We start from the raw sequence: 23,033 nt of genomic DNA, 5'->3' as shown, positions 1-23,033 counted from the left end.
AGTTAAATTGTTTATAAGATACAAGAATTAAAAGGCCCAAGCCCAATACAAGTGTCAAAGCCCAAGTCAAACAACTCAGTACAACTCGGCCCGCGTTTGTCAAAACGTTGTCGCTTTGGACAAAACGCAACTCAGCAATCGAAGGATTTGGAAGACCTTCGGGAACAACTTCAAGATGAAGCTGCTGAGTAGATTCGACAAACGTACAAGACAGCAGCTGGCTAAGGAAAACTTCCAGACAAAGTATTTCCACTTTGGGTAAAGTTCAGACGACACAGTATGCTGTCCAGTTGACTTTACCATAAAAGGAGAGACAGTCTGCTGAGCTGACCGAGGACAGAAGATACACAAATCTGATTAGCCGAGAGCTCTGAGCAAGTCAGGATGACAACGACAGGAAGCTGTTTCCCTCCAACGGTTATTTCGAAATTCGAAATGACCGATGCCCAGACGTCTCTATAAACAGAGTGCCATCAGAAGCTTCAAGACTTACAGAACTTGATCAAGTCATTACGCTGACCAAATCTCTACACAAAGTTCTGCAAGCAAAAAGCAAAGCAACCTTACACTACATTCAATATCTTTTGTGTAAAAGTCTAGAGTGATTATTCAATCATCTAAGGTGTCTTAGCAAATCATTGTTTAGGACAAACACTTATCATTTCTAGAGATTAGAAAGGAGAGGCTGAGTACTTGGTGTAGATAGCCATTTTATCCGGGGTAAATTTTTATTTCTTTTAATTCTTATAATTCTAATCGATTTATTTGTAAATGCTTACATTGTAGATATTTTACTTGATACATTGATATTTGTTGAAAAATTGGTAATTATGCAAAAGAAAGTGAAATTATATTTATAATCTTTATAATTGATTAAATGTTTATGTAATAAAGGTTTAATCAATTAATTTATAGTATTCATTATTAATTAAAGGAATGTTATTTATTTAGTTAAATATGGATTTTATTTTATTTGACTATATTGTCTAGTTATAATATACTAACAATTGTTAGGTCGTAAATCCTTAGTTAAATGATTAATTTAATGATAATAAAACCAACGTACTAATTATTATTTAGCATTCTAAACATTGAATTAACCTATTCTTGGAATTAAAATAAAATGAGAAAGTAGATAAAATAAAAACAAGATAAAAGTAGAGGTTTATTAGCAATTCCAGAATTACAATTAATGGCCCAAAAGTACAAGGCCCAGTCTACAAAATCCATTCCAACAAGCTCATGAAATCAAAATACAGCAAATTCAAATACATGATACAAAAATACAAGCAGCTACTAAAAATGTAGTAATACAAATACAATATACTACTTAGCCAACAAGTTCTGTTGTTTTTTCTATAAATAGAGAGGCAAAACAGACAATAGGGGCAAGCAGGGCTTCTCCATCCTCAACTCCTTCCTTCGTGTCCTTCAGCTTGATCAAGGTTTCAGTTTCTCCATTTTTTCTTTATAATCTTTGTTTCCTTTTCTTCTTCACATTTTCTCGTTCTTAACCTGTCTTATCTCCTCCATCTTCATCCTTTTCTTCTTCTTAATATTTTCTTCAAGATCTGATTTTCAGTTTGAGTTCTGTTTTTGTTTTCTTCCTGCGTAATCTTTTGTTCTTCTTCATCTTTAATTCTTATTCTTCTTTTATTCCTCTTTTTCAATCCAGGTTCTGGTTTGGAGTTCTATCTTCCTCTCAAGGCCAGGTTCTGGTTTTGAGGAGAAGGCAGTGATTTCCTTTTTCTCTATTCCTAAATATCCATCTTTCACCATTTCTTTCTTCTTAATCTGTTTTGAGTACAATTTCTATTTCTCATACTTAAATTTTCCTCCTTTCTTTCTTCTCAAGCTGTCTTCAAACCAAGATCTAGTTTTCAAGAAGAGTTCCCTCAAAAACAGAGGGAAATCTTTCTTTTCTCTGTTCTTAAAGTTCCCTGTTGCACCCATTTTCACCTTATCAAACTCCACTCTCCTGTCAAAATAAACCAATACCAGCAAATACAATCAAACAAGAAAGCAACTTCTACTGTTCCAGCAAATACAAAAGCAAAAAACAAGCTTGGTCCCTGTCAATGGCTACATTTCACACAAGAAAAACACAAGTTCTGATTTTTTTAGTGAGATTACGGAAATCTCATTTCTGTTCTAGAATGAAATGTAACTATACCGAATCAATGCAATCTTACCTCCATGGGAGTCTACGCCGGAATGGACAACCTCCGCAGCCTCTAGACTGTCACCGCAGATCGTCTTCACCCGATCCGAGTTACTCGTGATTCAGATGGAAGAGGAACGAACCGCTGTCACACCAACTCCATGATCGTTCATTCCGAGCAGATCTAAACGAAAGAGTACAGATCAGGGAAAAGGCAAGCAATAAAACGAAAAGAAAATAAACAGGAAGAAATAAAAGTCATAGAGGAGATGAGAAGCGAGATCCTCACCGTGTAGCTAGCGATGGCACCGCGAAAAGGAGCGGAATGGAATGACGAACAGGAGCAGGCGGAGGTCGAAAGATGCCATCGGCTGCCGCGAGGTCTGTCTTCAAATACCGAGAGGAAGAAAAAAGAGAAAGAAACAAGAAGAAGAGAGGTGGCCGGGGCAAAGAACTCACCGGAAGCCATGGGAGCTCTGGTTTCGATTTTGAGAGAGAAGAGGAAGACGGAAAATAAGGAAGAAGGGAGAAAGTCGGCTGGATAAAAGTAAGATAAAACCCTAATAATCCAAATTTTATACCATCATTCAAATGAGTTAATGGACTACAGCAAGTCCAAATCCGCCCCCTGAGCCAGGTGAAAATTTCAAGCCCATTTCTTCCCTTATCCTTTTTATATACGTATATGTTTGTTTTTTTAGTTACAAAGTATTAGTTCATTATTGGTGTTTTATTAAATATTATTTTGATGTATGCATGTACTATATTAATTAGTCTATATACATATATAGATTAATTACTTTTGTTTTTTTAATTAGGCTAACCACGTAATCTTAATTCTCAATTAGTTTAAATATTGATAATTTTATTTTTATAATTTTTTTTAATTGGTATTTATAATTATTAATGTATAGTTTCAATTAGCTCATTTATGTTTTAGATTTTTTTTATAAATATTCCCATTCATGTATATAAAATTACCAACGTGTTAAAATCCATTTTTCGACATTCATATTATATATGTCAACTAAATCGGGTTTTAATAAATGCATCGTGTGCATATGTGATATACCAGATTCTAAAACCAAAGTAAATCGGTTCGAGATGTTATCTCGAATTTTAATAAATCCAACTAGGTTCAAATCGATGTGAAAACGTTATTTGAATTTATAAAAACATTAAAGCATCCATTATTAAAATTCAAATCTTATTTATCGTATATGTGATATACGTAAAATAAAAATTGAATTTTAATTCAATAAAATACGATTGCGTGTATGTTATATGCGTAATTTAAAACGAAAACAAATCAATTCAAAATGTTATTTCGAATGAATAAAATTAATCAAACTAATTCAGATCGATGTGAAAACGTCATTTGAATTCATAAACCAAATTAATTCGGATCGATGTGAAAACGTCATTCGAATCCCTAAACCAAGTTAATTCGGATCGATGTGAGAACGTCATTCGGATTCATAGCAAAATTAATTCGAATCGATGTGAAAACGCCATTCGAATCCATAACCAAATTAATTCTAAATGATGTGAAAACGTCATTAGAATTCAATATTAAATCCAATAACACTAAAATCCACGAGCGCCTGGTTTATGTCAACAATTCAAAGTAAAACGAACAGTTAACACAAAAACTACATCCTTTTAGTACCAATATTTGGGCGGGGTAGGGTGATTAATCAAGTTTTTCTTCCCTACATGTAACCGACAAACGAACCAAAAATCTCAATTTTGCAGACCCCCTTATCCATAAAAATTCAACCATTTTCGGTGTCCAATCACGCCTTAATTCTGATTGGTGGCGACTCTAAAAAATAGTTTTAATTAGGGAAAAACTATTCACCGATTTAGCTTCCGGCGTTCGTGCTCGGAAAATCCGGTAGCGACACTTGGTTATAGTACTCAGCGAGAGATTAGGACTGAGTAGAGGTATAGAGGAAGGTACTCTTGTTATACTCAGTTGTTAAGATTGTAAAAGGTTTGAGGCTCTACCTTTAAAGAGCTCAGTAGAGGATTTGAAATCTCGGAACGTGTTCCGGGGACAGGACGTAGGCTTAGAAGAAGCCGAACCTGGATAAATCTGTTGAGTAACGTATTTCTTACCTTAAACTCCTTATATATATTGCTTGCTTAAATAACCAAAACTGACCAAGTAAAAAGGTCAAGCTGAGTTGTGCGCATCGAATATCTGAGCTCAGGAATAGACTTTAAGTGCTATCTCCTGACTCAAGTCAAGAAACTGACCTAGTCACCAGTTGACTAAGCCAGTATCCTACTGATCACTCAGCGCCACTGTTAAAACCTCTTCTCTTAAGAAAAGAAGTTTGCCCAAACTTAAGAAAAAGTTTAAATAGTTCCTAACCCCCCCCCCCCCTTGGAACTATACTTGCAACGTTATAAGGGACCAACAGTATCCATTGTGAAAGGATGTCTTTATCCACTCGAACGAACGCGTTTCTTTGAATTAAACATGTGTTCATTGTACTTGGCAGAATTTCTGCACTTATCGAGAATGGCAATTCTCGGTCGAGAATGGAGAAGCATATATTTGGTCTTCGAACGAAAGGAAGAGCTGCCTAGAAAAGGCGTGTCGCGACCGAGAATTTGAGATTCTCGGTCGCGGCTTTTGTAAATTCTCTACCGAGAATCTTGTTTCCTTAACCGAGAATGTGTCATTTTCTTCTGTTTCTGACTTCGTCTTTGTCTTTGTTTAGGTGTAATTGATCTTTATCGTTTTTGACTCCTTTTATAAGGTTTTGGTTCCGTTTTTGACCTCTTTTCGTTCCTATTTGGATTTTACCAAATATTTACGTACCTTGTAAGAAAGAAACATATTCGAGAGTAAAAGCATTCTAAATAGATATAAATAGTATGAATTCTAAGCAAAACTGATGTAAATACTAATGATATTTTAGGTATATTTTAGGCTTAACACTATTACTTGGTTGAATTCTAATCGTTTACTTATATGTCTTGCTATGTTCATGAATGTAGAAACGACATACAAAATGTTTTGAATAAGGATTGACATAACACTGTTGAGACTTGCATGTAACAATGTTTTCTGTCGAGATAGAGAGCTGATCTCACAAGCTTCAGATATGCAGATATCTGGACAGTTACATGGATCCGATGAAAGGGAGTTCATTAGAATTGGGGACCCGACTTGAGATAACAGGATGGGTAGATTTATCCTTGTCACCTGTTCATCTCATTGGTATTAATAGGTATAAGTAATCCTAAGACTCAAAGGAATGTTAATTAGTGATTCTGGATTATGGAATGTGATGCTTTGATCCTGTTGTAACACGATCCATAACAGAGATGACTCTGGGGTGTGAACGGCAGACGTTGGGTATCACATGAAGTAATTGCAGGATAGTTATACATTGGATTGATCATTTGTCACTCTTGATAAATGGGAGATACGTCCAAGGATCGCTTGTGGAAGACTCAACTCTAAATCCTTGCAAGGTGATAGCTTAAGACTTGAAATGCAGATTTCACTTAACCTATCTAATTGGAGTTAACTCGGCCTGTACAAGTAAAACGAACGTCTCACTATATATGACTTGATATTATCCATAGTCATAAGATTCAGTTCAAGGATGTAGTTGATGAAGGATCGAATTATACTGTAACTAATACGGAAAGGTCAACGATAAAATCAACTTGTCTTCTTATAGCTCTGGAGGAATGTTTCGGATCTGCCAATCACAGTTCGCGTACTCATTCCGTTATACAAAGATTAAATATAATTCTGAGAAAATTAATTTAATAGTTGTATACGGCTAGAAGCAATAAGAACCTAATGGGTCACACATAAGATTTGGAACCCAAAAGAGAAACAGATGTTAATTAATTAACGGAAGCCCAACTGAGTCCACTAAGGCCCAGTAGTATAAGGGGGGCGATTTATGTATAATAAATACATAAAGGAATTAATTTAATTTAAACAATTATAATTAGATTATGATTATGAATTAAATTAATTATAGGATAAATAAGTTAGGAGGTTTAATGAGATTAAATTGCTTCAATTATTATCCTATCAATAAGTTATTATTATCTTTATATTTAGATATAATTATAGATAATAATAACAGGAGTATTATTCCGAATATAACTCTTATTAAGTAACCTAATTCTACCTAACTAGGGTTTAGATACAAGAGGTTATTTATACCCCTCCTATTAGCAAATTTCGGTCAACCCTAGCCTCTACCGCAGACTGAGAATTTCGACCACAATAGTAGAGGACGGAATTCCACCGATTGCTTCCGAATCAATTGATTTCATCTCTTTCTTTTTCTCCTTGATCTTGTGTTGATTGATTAGATTCAATCTATCTTGATTGCTATTACTTTGTTGAATTCTAATCGTTTACTTATATGTCTTGTTATGTTCATGAATGTAGAAAAGACATACAAAAGGAGAAATTCGTTTTGCTTCTCCTACATCAGGTTAGTTCACGATTTCGCGGATTCCCGGAGATTGAACCGTCGGATCGTCGCGATTTTTGGACAGGAGCTTCTAGACATATTCTTCCACGTTTTTACCGTTGGGATTGGCGTTCGGAGCTCTGGAAGGTATTTTCGGGTAGGGGCAGATTGGTAGACAGTTTCCATCTCTTTTGAAGTTGTGGGCACTTCGTTTGCAACGGTAGATTGATCGTCATAAAGGTATTTATGTTCAATCCCTCGTTATATGAAATAACGATTAACGGATCTTGGGAATAGGAAATAGGTAAAAATTTTATATTTCCGCTGCCAAGCGTTTGCCTATTTTCCTTGAGTGGTATCAGAGCCTGCGTTAAATCCGTTATTTCATACATGAAATTAGTTATATACATCCCACAAACAAGCTCTTCACCCCATTCCTAGCACAGATATATTAAATGAGATTGGGTCAAGAGTGAATATTGACCAAGTGTGAATATGTGTAAATATGCTAGGATATTGACCTCATTTACATATATTCACTATTGACTATTGATTCCAGTGTGAATATGTGTAAATAGTCAATAGTCAATATGTGTAAATTTATTAAATTTAATAGCTTTCCTAGTTTAGTATTTGTATATCTTGTATAAATAGAGAATCACGAATAGATGACAAGAACATTTTGCAATCTCTAATGTTCTTTACGTCCTTTAATATGCAGCAGTGGAAGTAACATGAATTTCAATAAACCATGTATTTTAACGGGTACATTTTACAATTGAATTTGGAGTAAATGGAAAACACTAATACGAGGAATAACTATATTCGTACTACATGAGGAATGGGTGGCCAAATAATTAACAATGACGTGAGAATTGGATCACCCATTGTTGATACATATAGAGGATACCAACAAGAGCTCAGTGGGATAAATGGTCATCTTCAATGCAATAATTAGCCAACTAAGGCAATGATAACCTTTTTTATACATGGGATAGATCTGTGGCATCATCTACGCAAAACGAGTGTAATCCTTTAAAGGTCCCAGTTAGAGCTAAACCAATAGGGAAAGCCAGAAGTCACATAGATCAATCACGTGAGCGACAAAAGAACCACTAGTGGAAAAACGTTCATTTACATCGCTGCATTTGCATCAGCCCCTTCTGATACGCGATGTAAATAACACATTTGCATCGGTCCTTTACTAGAGGCCGATGCAATTGTCGTGAAATAAGTATTTGTGTCGGCCCTTTACAAGAGACCGATGCAAATATTTTTATTATTTGCATCGGCCCCTTGTTATGGACCGATGCAAAAGCCCGTTCATGTGTTTACATCGGCCTCTTAGCAAAGATTGACGCAAATACTTATATTATTTGCATCGGGCTCTTGTTAAGGGCCGATGCAAAAGACTGTATGGAAATACGGTTGTCATTTGCATCAGCCTTTTTATAGGGGCCGATGCAAATGAAAAATTATTTTTTTGTTATTTGCATCAGCCTTCTTATGGGGGCCGATGCAAATGAAAAATTACTTTTTTCTAGTTCATTCTCGAAAAATTAAAAACCAAAAGACAGTCCATAATTTCTTCTCGCCAAGGAGAAACCATTGATGGCACTCGAAAGGCAGTGGAAAACCTTGACTCAGTCCATAAGTAGGTATTTTTCTTCCAATTTTCTGCCTCATTTCAGAGCCCAGAAGAAAGCGATTTACTAAAGAAAAACTTCGCCTGAGGTGAATGGCGACAATAGAGAAGGCAGTGGATTGTAGGTCTTGTTTATGCATGAAGAGTGAGATCTTGCCCATCTTATTCTTTTCTGTATACTCGCCAGTACGCCTTGAAGGCCATCAGTTTTTGCTATCGATAAGTTGGAATCCTCACCCAAGTCGAGCAGTCAAGCATCTTCATATGATACATTTGGTAAAATTTCCCTTCAATTTGTTTATCCACTTATCTTTTACTTTCAAATTATGTTGGTTAGATGTTTTGATTTGAATAATTTCGCAGGTCTGGATTGAAATCCATGTAGGTTTTGATTTGAGTATTTTGGAAGTTCATATACTTTTGTTTTCATTTAAGTCTTGTTTGGATTTGGGTATTTTGAAAGAGCTTTCATGAATTTGATTTTCTTGCGTTCAAATGCAGACCGACACATCTCCGACTATTCTGATGAACTACACTTGAAAGACCATCTGGATTCTGCTGCTATTGGTATTTTCCTACTTCTATTATTTAAACTATAACGGAAGAAACAATTATCTTTGATTAGCCCAATCTTAATCCTAAAAGCTATTATTAACACTTTCAATTTCCTTATTTAGTTAGTGTTTACTGGTTTTTTTTCATTAGTTAACTTAATAGAGTCAATACAATTGATTTGGTAATTTCAATACTGTGAGCTATAATAGAGACAATGCAATTGATTTGGTTATTTCAAATTTCAATAATGTGAACTATAAAACGATTTCACTGCCACTAATTTTGGGTTTTTCTTTTTGTAAGTGTGTTGGTATGGATGACCCAAATTGCTATATCTATTGAACTTTTAACAGCTGTAGTTATTAGTTAATGGTTCAAATGTCCTTAACACTTGTTCCTTTCATCATAATTGGTCTCACTCTAAACTTGTTTAACCTCAATTCCATCATATCTGGACTTATTTATGTTGGTACAAGTTATACAAAATTTTGTCTACCTAGACTTTACACCTGAAAACGTAATGTAAACAAGAAATACCACTGGTAAAACATAATGCTTCCAGATTAAATAGGAAATAAAAAAACAATAAAATGCAACCAAGTTACAAAACTTGCTTTTAAACATGACTAGAAAGATTGCAAAATTTCCTGAGCAGAAAGAGAAAATCAGGATTTTTAGTACTTAGAAGCTCTTCCAAAGGCAGGGAATTGATCAGCATCAACAATAATTTCAGCAGCACTTCCATTTCATTACTAAGGCTCTTTGTGTCTTCTCCATTCTTATCATTCAGCTTGTTTTTGTCATTGAATCTTCCATTTTGTCTTCTTCTCCATTCACCTTTACCATTAGCTGGTTCCAAGAATTCATCAATGTCCATCACATGCACAAACAAAATCAATTTATACATAACCTCAATTTTACTTATTATTTCTGAATTCCATATGTTAATTCAAGATAGAATCTTTACCTTTCCAATTTTCTCCCCCTTGATGCTATCTTTCTTTTTAGCTACTACAGAATTCTGAAATGAAATACCAATAACAAACAATGCTTAATGAAATTAATTCTTCCCATATTCTGAAATTATAAAAGATGAAATACCAGACCTACCTGCTTCCATGCAATTTCCTCCTTATAATTATTCTTCTTCTCCACAAGAAGCATGGATTCAAAATCCTTGTCAAGGACAACTTTCCTCAGCCCTGCCTGTTTTAGGGATTCAGCTGCCTTTCTTCAAACATGACAAGGGTTTGTACTTTGTAGTTGGTCAAACAATCCAAAACTTTGACCAAAATGTATTAGAAAACTTTGACATACCATTGTCATGTTTGAAGAAAGGCAGCTGAATCCCTAAAACAGGCAGGGCTAAGGAAAGTTGTCCTTGACAAGGATTTTGAATCCATGCTTCTTGTGGAGAAGAAGAATAATTATAATGAGGAGGAAATTGCAGTGAAGCAGGTAAGTCTGGAATTTCATCTTTTATAATTTCAGAATATGGGAAGAATTTATTTTCATTAAGCATTGTTTGTCATTGGTATTTCATTTCAGAATTCTGCAGTAGCTAAAAAGAAAGATAGCATCAAGGGGGAGAAAATTGGAAAGGTAAAGATTCTATCTTGAATTAACATATGGAATTCAGAAATAATAAGTGAAAATGAGGTTATGTATAAATTGATTTTGTTTGTGCAGGTGATGAGCATTGATGAATTCCTGAAACCAGCTAATGGTAAAGGTGAATGGAGAAGAAGACAAAATGGAAGATTCAATGATAAAGACAAGCTGAATGATAAAAATGGAGAAGACACAAAGAGCCTTAGTAATGGAAATGGAAGTGCTGCTGAAATTATTGTTCATGCTGATCAATTCCCTGCCCTTGGAAGAGCTTCTAAGTACTAAAAATCCTGATTTTCTCTTTCTGCTCAGGAAATTTTGCAATCTTTCTAGTCATGTTTACAACAAGTTTTGTAACTCGGTTGCATTTTATTGTTTTTTATTTCCTATTTACTCTGGAAGCATTATGTTTTACCAGTGGTATTTATTGTTTACATTACGTTTTCAGGTGTAAAGTCTAGGTAGACAAAGCTTTGTGTAACTTGTACCAACATAAATAAGTCCAGATATGATGGAATTGAGGTTAAACAAGTTTAGAGTGGGACCAATTATGATGAAAGGAACAAGTATTCAGGACATTTGAACCATTAACTAATAACTATAGCTGTTAAAGGTTCAGCAGATATAACAATTTGGGTCATCCATACAAAAACACCTACAAAAAGAAAAACCCAAAATTAATGGCAATTAAATCGTTTTATAGTTCACATTATTGAAATTTGAAAAGACCAAATCATTTGCATTGTCTCTATTAAGTAAACTAATGAAAAGAAAACCAGTAAACACTAACTAAATAAGGAAATTGAAAGTGTTAATAATTGCGTTTAGGATCAGGATTGGGCTAATCAAAGATAATTGTTTCTTCTGCTATAGTAATAATAATAGAAGTAGGAAAATACCAATAGTAGCAGAATCCAGATGGTCTTTCAAGTGTAGTTCATCAGAATAGCCGGAGATGTGTCGGTCTGCATTTGAACATTTGAACGCAAGAAAATCAAATTCATGAAAGCCCTTTCAAAATACCCAAATCCAAACAAGACTCAAATGAAAACAAAAGTACATGAACTTCCAAAATACTCAAATCAAAACAAGATCCATGTCACATCTGACCCTAAACAACCTCAATCGGCATCGGACGTGAAATAGAAGATCACAATGAACACTTAATAGTCTCCAAATATCATAAATATCACACTTTTTGATGAGTGTCAAATTCACCAAAAATAAAATACCTACTCTTGGAATCCAAAAAATGTAGTAAATATGGAGTAGGGTCGAATCCTCAGAAACTGGTAGAATTATAACTTTTCAGAATTAACAATTAAAAGTAAAAGGGGGGGGTTTGGTTTGTAGAATGAAATAAATAGAAAATAACAAATAATAATAAAATAGGAGAAAAATTAAATAGTTGAGAAATATATATGAGAAAGATTCCAGCTAGAGGTTAGATTTGAGTCTTGAATTGAACAATTGATCATCGATCATAGAAAATATAAATTTCAACCCTTCAAATAAATTAGCTATGGTTATTAAAAAGCATTAACAACCTATCTCTTCTTACCGATTGGACAATTAAGAAAAGCTCATTAATTTTCCTTAATCAATTAAACAGTTCCAAACAAGCTTCGGAATTTAATTTGATTGAAAGCATTAAAGTATGAAAGAGATACCAATTCTACTCAATAATCACTAAAGCAGGATTATTTAAAGCATATCAATTACATTCACAACATAGGTTAAAAGCTTGTCCACAATTAACTATGTTATTTGCTACTTACATTAGATGAATTAAACGATTACGTATTTAAACATCTAATTAGCGAAACGATTACAAGTAAATAATCAAACCAAGGATTCAATTAAATCATGCAATACGAACAAGAATAGAATAGAAATTGATTACTTGAATAGATGAAAAAGATTAAGTACAAAATGATCTCCCAATTGATTGTTCAAGACCTAAAAACCTCTAGCTAGAAATTGGAAATTAGTTCATATTGGAGGAAGAAGAAGCCATTGAAGAATGATGATGCATGAAGAGCCTTTGATATTTTTTATTGTTCTCTCTGTGTGTGTCTTCTTTGTGTGTGTCCTTCCTTCCAAATGTGGTTCCAATTGTCTCTTTTTATAGCTTTCACAATTGTGCCTCTTGGTTTTCAGGAGAGAGAAAAACTGACTTTTATTAATTCCTCATAAAAATATTAAGAGAAACTCTCATTTAGAATTAAACTCTAAAAGAAACTCCCTTTTAGAATTAAACTCTATAAGAAACTCATCTTTAGGATTAAACTCTAATTGTGACTATTTAAGAAAATCCTAATAGAGTTAAAATCTCATAAATATCATATATGTTAAGAATCTCATAACATAAGTCATCAATTCTCCATTAAATACTTATTGATCCACATGCATAGGTTAGGACAGATCATCATTTGAAACTCCTTTTCAGCACATGACTTGACAAGTTTCTTCAAATTCTCTTTAAACTCCATAGAATCACCATTTTAACCATCAATTTGAAATTGAGTCTCAAAAATACCTACAAAACAGAAAACAAGGTAAACTTGAACCTAAACAACAAAACTAAAACTAAACCCTAAGGAATTAAGATATAAAAATATGTAAACCTATCACTTTTCAAGCATTCCTCCTAGATATATATTCTCAAATAATAAACTCATATTCATACTACATTAGTCATTCAAGAACCTCAATATATTTACCAACTCCATCATATTACAATTGAAATACTAAAGTTCTAATGATAATTCTAACAATAAGCAACAACTTCCAATTCTCGTCTAATCAGTCGGTAATCTTCTCTATACCTTGTACTTTGTCACCTAAAAACATTAAAACATTTAAAAAAACGTGAGACAAAAAATCCTAGTAAGCAATTATCAACTACATAAAATACTTATACTCAAAATAACTATATATATATATTTTAATTTCCAAAATGTATCATATAAAATTTATATTCTTAAAAATGAACATTTTATGGATTCAACCAAAATAAAATACTCAAAATATAGTACCTTTAACCAAAATGCAATTTAAAATATCAAGCTTTCTATCATTTCTCAAAATACCACACATAGTCAAAACGTAAATCACTGTATTAAAACTTATGTCCAAAACACTTAATATTAAAACATTGTATTAAATCACTATATTAAAACACTTAATATAAAACTCATATCCAAAATAGCTATATATATTTATTTGTTTAAAATCTCAACTACACAAAATAAATAGGTTTGCAATTAACCGTATTTCGATAAATACTTCATAAATTATATCTCAATAAATACTTCATCAACTGTATATCAATAATTACTTTATAGACCGTATCTCAATAAATACTTCACAAAGCGTATATCAATAAATACTTCACAAACCGTATATCAATAAATATTTCGCAAACCGTATCCATCCGAGAGATAATCCCTGTATGTATCAATCCCCACAATATAATAGAATCGAGATATCTCATAATTTTGCATAACCCGCATGGCCTTCCTCAACACTTCTTTGCCATACCCGATAGGTCTTTCAACTGTGTACACATGCCATATTTCTCACTAAATACGAACTTTAATTAGAACCACCTATCCGGATTGCTCTTGATGGATACTAAAAATATTATAATTTCGTGATATAACTTGACATCAGAAATATATATATGTAAAAGTATATATATAACTCATAAATCAACATCATAAAGTTTTCCAAGTACATTTCTAAATCAATTTCCAAAATATTCAATCATAAATCATTATTGAACTAAAATCACCAAAACTTAATTTAAAATATACTTATCAATACTAACTTTAATTCCTTAAAAATAAACACATAAATCTTCATATATATATATATATATATAAACTTCATTTCATAAATTATAAGTTATCAAAAACACTATTTTAACAACCTTAAAATCAAATATTCACCTTAAGAATAAAATTTATAAAGATCACTTAACATATATGTATATATACTCAAAATCATAAAAAATGTAGTTGATAAATTACTTACTTTAATTGACGAAAGACACAACCCGAGTCTCAAAATCTGTCTAGAATCTGTCACGTATGAGCCTATTCTAAGACTCTCTAAACAGGATCTCCGAGCATTGAGAACAAACACACCATTGGATAAATTATGAAGAAAGAACATAATGGATTGAATAAATTCTTAGAAAGAGGTAACCATGTTTCAGAAATAATCTATATCCTAATATGACAATCAAAGGCTTATTACATATGTCTGTTTATTTGGGAAACAAGCCATGCAATAGGACATGTGTCCAATTGCTATCACAAAAACACACATATATATAATCTCTTTTTTTTCTTCTAAACCGATGCTATATATATGTATATTTTTTTATGTTAAAAAATACATAGAAATGGGTTAGAAACTTTGGTGTATATTAATAGGGTAAATTCTAAAAAAATCCCTTGTGGTTTCATGTTGTTAAAAAAAACCCATGTGCTTTGTTTTTTAAAAAAAAAGGACTGTATTATACGCCGTTACCCGAAAAATGAAAAATGGCTTAACACCGTTAGTTTTGATGATGTGGTAAGGGGTAAAATGGGAAAAACCTATTTTTTTAATTTTTCTTTCTTTCTCTCTCTCTCCCTTCTTCTTCTTCTTCCATTAATTTCTTCTTCTTTTCTTCTTCTTGCATTAATTCCTTCTTCTTCTTCTTCCTCTCTCTCTCTCTCTTTTTTTTTCTTCTAATTTTTTTTTCATTTCCAGAATTTTGGAAAATTCCAGAATTATGGAAATAAAAAAATAAGAAGAAAAAAAAGAAGAGAAGAGAGAGAGAGAGGAAGAAGAAGAGGAAGGAGGAGGAAGAGGAAGAAGAAGAATACGAAGAAAAAATGAAGAAGAATAAAAAAAGGAAGAAGAGGAAGAGAGAAGGAAGATAGAGAGAAAGAAAAACAAAAAAAAATAATTTTTCCCGTCTTACCCCTTGCCACGTCAGCATTTTTAACGGTGTTAAGCCTTTTTCCGTTTTTCGAGTAACGGCGAAGCTGAGCAGTTGCACCATCCTCAGGTTCGGCCATAAGCCATATCCAAGTGAGCAAGCACATACTTTATTTTTATTGACCAAACCTTATAGTTATCCCCATTTAATTTCAGGTCTTTGTTGAGTTCAGCAACTATAGACTTTCTAGCTGCTGCCATTGATGACTGGTCTATAATGGTATTGCACGACTTAGTAAGAAGCTATTAATGGTTCAATACACGCATTAATTCTCTAGACAACTTATGTCTAATCAATCAAATTTTCATTCTAAATTTCGATTCGAAAATGAGACCGAAGTGGCTCAAATTACCCTTTACACTTTAGTATTAGATCCAACTAATTAGATACATTAATGCTTAGAGAATTTTGTTACTCACAAGTAACGATTTTGCAACTTATTACAAAAAAAATATGGTTGTTGTAAGGAATTAAGATGACTTTTGATTTATTATTTCGATCTTAATGTTGACTAATCTTAACTACTAAGGTCGAAGATAATCATTAAATCAATAATAACTAATCACTGATTTAATAAATCGCAATTAAATACTCACATAAAATTATTCAACTTCATTTCCAGCCCTCCATAAGTCTAATTTAATCAATTAAGGACATGTGCATTCATTCATTTAAGTCCAAACTCAATTAACCAATCGTTACATCTTAATGACACACTAATCGCCTCCTAATCGTACAGTAATCGCACTATGAATACGAAACTTCTAATGACAATGAGATGAATCTAAAATGTATATATTCAATCATGAAAACATATATGAATGTGGGAAGACTCATATGTTAGGGTTTTGGGGATGTTACATATCAGATGGGGAAGGATATTCAGAATCTGATGGAGAGCCATGAAATCGAATACAAAGTGATAAAGAGATGGAGGAGGCTATAGCTATCGATCCCAAACGAGTTAGAAGAGATGGAACTTCAAGTAACAACACAACAAACTGTACCGTACAGTTAAAACGCGGTCAAGTAGCGGGTTCTGGCGACCAGACCCGTGAAATCTCATGAGTTGCTTAAGTCGGAATTGTCGTGGAGTGGGCAATCCACGAACAGTGAATGTCCTCAGGGACTTGGTTCGAGCCCACAAACCGTTGATTCTATTTCTTATGGAAACAAAGGTTAAATCGGAAAAATAAAAAGATTATGCACTCAATTGGGTTTTCATCAATATTTCAATGTGGATAGTCAAGGAATTGGAGGGGGCTTAACACTGATGTGGAAAAAGTCAGTTTTAGTACAGATTTTATCCTCAATGCAAAACTATATTGATGCACAGGTCTCCACCCCTCAACTACAATCGTGGCGTTTGATTGGATTCTATGGATATCCGGAAAGAAGCAGAAGGCGAGAATCATGGGATTTATTGAGATCTTTGAATACCAATCCAACTCAAGAAGGCTTTCGAAGTGTTGTTGCGGATTGTCAGCTATCGAGTATGACTATGCAGGGTCATCCATATACGTGTGAAGTAGGGACAAAACACAAATCGTTGGATTGAGGAGCGACTTGATCGTGCCTTAGTTAGTTCAGTATGGAAGGAGCGGTTTGCAAATTCGAAGTTACACAATTTGATCACAGTAGCATCAGATCACTCGGCTTTATTTTTCGAAATAAAAGCTTGGTTACCGATCAGAGGGACTAAACGTTTTCACTTTGAAAACGGTTGGCTACGGGACCAGCAATGTGGAGAGGTAATCAAATCGACATGGGAAAGGTTGGGTAATGTAGAACTACAAACCAAAATCAGCGCATGTCAGGAAGCGCTACAGATTTGGAGCCGAAAACTGACACTAAATTTTCGAGCCGAGCTTGATAGATGGTGACGTCAAATGGAAAGATTTCGGGGTAGTAGGGATCGCTATGGAATTGAATAGTACAGAATTGCCTCAATAGAATATGACAAAGTGATTCAACAGTAGGCCGACTTTTGGCAACAAAAGGCAAAATTAAACAATTTTAAAAAAATTCGCTAACAGTATGATTTGACAAAATGTAAAATAACACATTAGTTTTTGACAATATTATTAAAATAAATTAATTATTGATAAGATAAAAAAACTTGTCCATAATTGTAAAATTAAGTTGATATATAATTTTTCATGTAATTTTCTCCATTCATTTTCTTGTAAAACACATGAGTGGACAGGGGCGGATATAAAGGCCTGAGGGCTCAGGTCCTTCCGGCCGCCGGAACCACTATAACCACGAGTAGTTTCGGTTCACTGACTCCATAAAATTTAAAGTTGTGATGGTTCTGGCTCTACTGTTTCCAAAAAATTTAAATCGGGTGCTGAATTAACATCCCAAAATTGACCCAGGTCATGTTAGACCATCTCTAAATCCAAAATTCTAATTTTTTTGGCCTATTAGGCCATTCTTAAATCTGATTTTTTCTATTAGACATAATTTTTTTAAATGTTAAGAATCTTAAACACAATATAGATTAATTTTGAAAAGTACATTGGTTTTTTGACCACTAAGATTATAACACGTATATATATGAAAATAATTTTGAACAAGTTCAATTTAGCAAAAAAAGAATTTTTTTTTTTTTTTTTTACACACCACGTATAAAATAGCCCCCCAACCAAACAATCTTGTATTCGGCACTATGAATGGAGAATGTGTAATGAGAGAAATTAAACAAGAGCTACAATGCTTAGAATGTAATAACATTAATTAACCTTGTAGAATAGATAGAAATGTTCATGATTTACTGGATTGTTGGTATGTAGAGAACTTTTTCGTTTTCCATCTTATATTTGTCTGACCCGTATGGAGCCCTCCATATAGTATAATCAGAATAGATATATGAAAACTCATAAAGTTTATAATGAAGTACAGTGGCGGAGCTAGAGCTCAAAGTCTGGAGGGGCTCCACTGCATGAATTTTTTTTTTCTTAATATACTCATGTCTGTACACGTTAGAGGTATTTCATACTTTATCCCTATAAATTAATATTACTAATTAAGAGCTAAGATACAAATAGTCTATTTAAACTAAAAAAATTACAATTAAAAATAATAAAAGAGAATGAGGTTGATAATGATTAAAAATGATACTTAGGTAGTAATATTGATATTTTTAAAGGAGAATGAGGTTTAAAGGAAAAAATTAAAATGGGATTAAAAAAAAGGGAGAGAGTGAGATTTGAACATGAGACCAATTGGATGTGGAAGATCCTTTACTTACCACTAAAACCAACTATGCAAACTTAATTCCATGTCATATTATCACGTCTTATATTATAATTACTAATTCTAACTAATTTAGGGGCTGCTCAGGGTTAAACCACTATTCCTCAAGGGTGTTCCGGAGGGCCGGAGGATCGGCCGACCCTCCCCGCCCCCTCTGGATCCGCCCCTGATGAAGTATAGAAGAATAAGATGATAGACGTTGGATAAGAAAAGAAGATTCGAAAGAGACATGTAATAATAGGAAAGAATTTTTCATATTCAAAAGCTTGGTTTAGGCTCTGATTTGGGTTGGGCTTGGCCCATATCCCTTATCATTGCTTATTCGAACTTATTAGTTCATAAGAGATCAAAGAATGTCCGAACATTACATGTGGATGACTGTACCGTGCCTCATGTTCAACATGATATTATTTAGCAAGGGGTTACTATTAGGTTCTCAGTTTTTGAACATCAGATTAATATCAGAGTTGGATTCTCATAGAGGTTAGTTAAAACCTACTGATGATTAGATTAGACGAACTGGAAGTTCGGTCTAACAACCACATATAGATATACCTATCGGAATCTTTCGTGGAAAGAAATTGTAATGGAATCATTATTTTTCTAAAGGAAGAATAGAACAGTGTTTTGGGCTCAGACAACAACAACAACAACAACAACAAAGCCTTGGTCCCGAAATGATTCGGGGTCGGCTAACACGAACCAGCATATAAAATCGTGAAATCAAGTCGTGTCAGCGATACAAATTCTCTCCCTCCACTCTGTCCTACCCCTACATATTTTGGGCTTAGACGAATAGTAGAATTTAATTGGATTAAATTCAGTTCCGGTCTTACCCAAATCAAGGAAACAATGGGAGCAAGGCAAAATTGAAGTTTTAATTTTCAATTACATTGGATTAAATTGAAAATATAAAATTATATATATATATATATATATATATATATATATATATATATATATATATAGTGATGTACATAAAATTATAATTAGAACCTATGTTTTAATATTGGATATTATAAACATACAGTTTTGATGTATAATTAAGTTTATATACAAATTATATATATGGAAATAATATTAGATATTATTTACATTTATAACACATGTATATAATATGTTTAATGTATAATTAATCAAATAAAGATATGATTAATGTACCTAATTTAGGGTTAATTAAATCTATTTTGGTAAATAGAATTTAATTAAGGCAAAATTAAGGAAAATTTTATCCCTAAAATCAAGCCATTGTGGCCCCACCCCTGATCCCACTAGGTATAGGATTTATTTTCTTCCCAAAATTAAGGAAAATTTTATCCCTAAAATCAAGCCATTGTGGCCCCACCCCTGATCCCGCTAGGTATAGGATTTATTTTCTTCCCTAATTAATTAATGGTTAATTAAAGTATATAAGGAAAGAGATAAAATCTTAAAGGATTAAGAAAGTGGGTATCTCCATTATCAGTATTTTTCACATGGACCCTGATGACCACGTGAATTTGGTGATTCACCGTTAGATGTAGACTGATTAAATCTAAGCCTTATGATACTTTGAATCTCCACCTTAGGATTTTAATCAGCCTACATCTAACGGTGAATGACCAAATTCACCGTGGTCATTAGGGTCCATGTGAACACTATTGATTCCATTATATATAGATTGAGTTTTCTTTTCACAGATTTAAGAAAAGAAAAGGCTCTCTCTCTCTGTTCTTCATCCCAGAAGCAAAACTGTTCCGGTACTTGCAGATTTTGGCCAAGAAAGGTTGATTTGGTATGAGGATTTGATTCCTATGATAGCCAGCATCTCTTCCTATTCCGTAAGGGATGAAGTAGAGGGAGTTCGCCTTTCAACTCCTCAATCTCGTTCAAAGAGACTTTCTTGCTCCATGTTTTGGTGAAAGATATTTTTCTTAACTCTAATCTTAATTGCATATGGTAGATCTTTGTGAATCGGTATTTTATTTGCTTATATGTGCTTTGCAAACCGTTAAAAGTATATTAAAACTCCATCAGTGGTATTAGGGCTAATTATATGCTAGTTTTAATTAGGTTTTAATTGGTTTTTAGGATTGTATGCTTGTTAGGGTTCATGGAAACTAAATAAAATTAGATTTTAATTATTTATGATTAATTGGGATAAATGAATTAATTGGTAAAAATTATATTTCTGGATTAAATATAAATTTTATGGTTTTTAGAAATTTATTTCGATGAAAACGGAGTTTTAAAACTCAAGTTATGACGTTTTAAGTTTTAAAGGATAATTCTGATTTCTGCCAAATGCAACAGTTTTTTCCAGAAAATGTTGTCTTAGGCTGTTTTTTATTTGCTGATTTTAGGACAGATTTATGTTTTTAAAAGTGTTGCATTAAGGCCTGAACTTTTTGGGGAAAATTAAATTATTAAATCTAAGTCAAATTAGGGTATGTTTTTAGGGTTATGTTTTATTTTGTTTGGGAAACAAATTAACATGTAAATAACCTTAAATATTAAATTTGATATATATATATGGTATATAAATATTAAATTGTAATATTATGATTTTATCAAATATAAGTTTATATTAATTATATTTATATTAAACTTTAAAATTGTATAAATATGTTAAGGTAATTTTAAATCTATCATCTGATAAAAATTTACATATTGTAAATTTTAGTGATTTTGTAATTAGTGTAATATTGGATATTACCTATTAAAAATCAATTTGTGAAATTGGATTTTACAAAAGGGATAAAATCAAGACTTAAATTTAAAAGTGTATTTGGATAAAAAAAAAATACACTCTGTCATTTGGAAAGCTATTAGAAGCATCTGGTTCTTCATGTCAAATGGAAGATCTTCCATATATATTTTGTCATGTGCAACATGGATCCACACATATTATAAGAGGCTTCACTATTTTAATTATTAAGTGGGGTCATAAAAAACGTATTCAAATGTGAATTGGGGGTCCTCCAAGTAACATAGAAGACCAGATTCTTAATATAAAAACTCGTGTCATTCGGCCCCTATAGTTGAATTTGACCCAAATGTGTTTTATATAATTTTAAGTATATCATTGGATAATATGACATTAAAATTGATATAAGTATTATATATAAGTTTTGATAAATATATTATTGGATAATATAGTTTATAAAACAAGTAAAATGTTTTATGGGCTAAGGCCATTTATTAACCATTTAATTAAAATGTAATATTGGATATTACATATCTTAATTGGACCGGACTCATTAAATTATCCCAAGTTAATCTAAGTCACAGTCCATGGAATTTATGCTAGACATAATACAAGTGTAAGTCCTAGAATGAAATATTTTGTTAATTGGATTATGGAAAAGATTAAAATCAATGTTTTGGTTTTAAGTTTATAACTCACGAGTAGTTAGAAGGAAATTGAACTTGGAATTTTACTGCACGGACAATTCTAGTGTAATAATTGAATCATTTATTGAATAAATAAAATCATTAGATGATATATGATTCAATTTTATGCAATTTTATAGTTAAATCGGTCATGAATTATTATATGTAATTGAAACATTTTTTATACATGTTTAGATTGTTTGTAAATATGATTTATATGGGTTATTTATCTAGTATTAATCTTTGTGTTGTAATTTTATAAATACAACATGCGTGTCATTTTATTTATTTATTTTTTGTAATTTTAGAATAAGTTTATTTTATATAATTCAAAGAACACAAAGAAGCCCACGCGGAGGCCTAGACTTCGAGTTGGAGCCTAGAAGCCCAAAAGATTATTTCTATTGTAATTTTAGAAATTTCAATAGGTTATACTAAGAAGACTATGTAGAATCATTTTATATTTCTCTTATTTACGCTTTGAGGATGCATGTCCATTTCACTCACTAGAAATGTTTAGATCAATGGGCCATGTAAAACCGTCTTAGGATCCGCTTTAATTAACTAAATTAATAATCCCTCAATAGTAAGTCATATGTGCTTTCCACAAACGAACCTTATCAAGACACCGATTATTTAAATGTAGGTCATGCCAAGACCGGGTGCGTTGGATCATTTTATGAAGCAAGGGTTAAGGTATCAGATACGTTTAACATCATGTTGGTAGTTTCGATTTAACGTGGACCCCAGGCAGACCCTGGTCTTAAGCAATTGGCACTTTTCTTAGAGTGCTTAGGCCCCAAGATCTGCTTGGGGTCGTCGAAACCACCAACCTGATGTTAAACGTATCCGATACCTTAGCTCTTGCCTCACAAAGATGATCCAACGCACCCGGCTTTGGCACGGTCTATATTTAAATAATCGATGTCTTGATAAGGTTCGTTTATGGAAAGCATTTATAACTTACTATTGAGG

The 23,033-nt window shown here is 32.7% G+C and overlaps 1 protein-coding gene and 1 long non-coding RNA gene across 7 annotated transcripts in view; both read right to left on the bottom strand.

The window, feature by feature from the left end:
• Positions 1 to 23,033, bottom strand: part of LOC136221861 (GTP cyclohydrolase 1-like) — an 88,525-nt gene that overhangs the window by 31,320 nt on the left and 34,172 nt on the right. The window lies entirely within an intron of this gene.
• On the bottom strand, positions 1,144 to 2,696 carry LOC136224402 (uncharacterized). Its single transcript, XR_010686410.1, has 2 exons — positions 2,451 to 2,696; positions 1,144 to 2,345 (listed from the first exon to the last, which is right to left on the bottom strand). It is a non-coding gene; the product is annotated as an uncharacterized lncRNA (long non-coding RNA).

Source organism: Euphorbia lathyris, chromosome 3 (assembly GCF_963576675.1).
Source record: "Euphorbia lathyris chromosome 3, ddEupLath1.1, whole genome shotgun sequence".
Lineage (NCBI taxonomy): Eukaryota > Viridiplantae > Streptophyta > Magnoliopsida > Malpighiales > Euphorbiaceae > Euphorbia > Euphorbia lathyris.
Note: the sequence above shows the minus strand (reverse complement) of the source record. Positions and strands in the feature narration are given on the sequence as shown.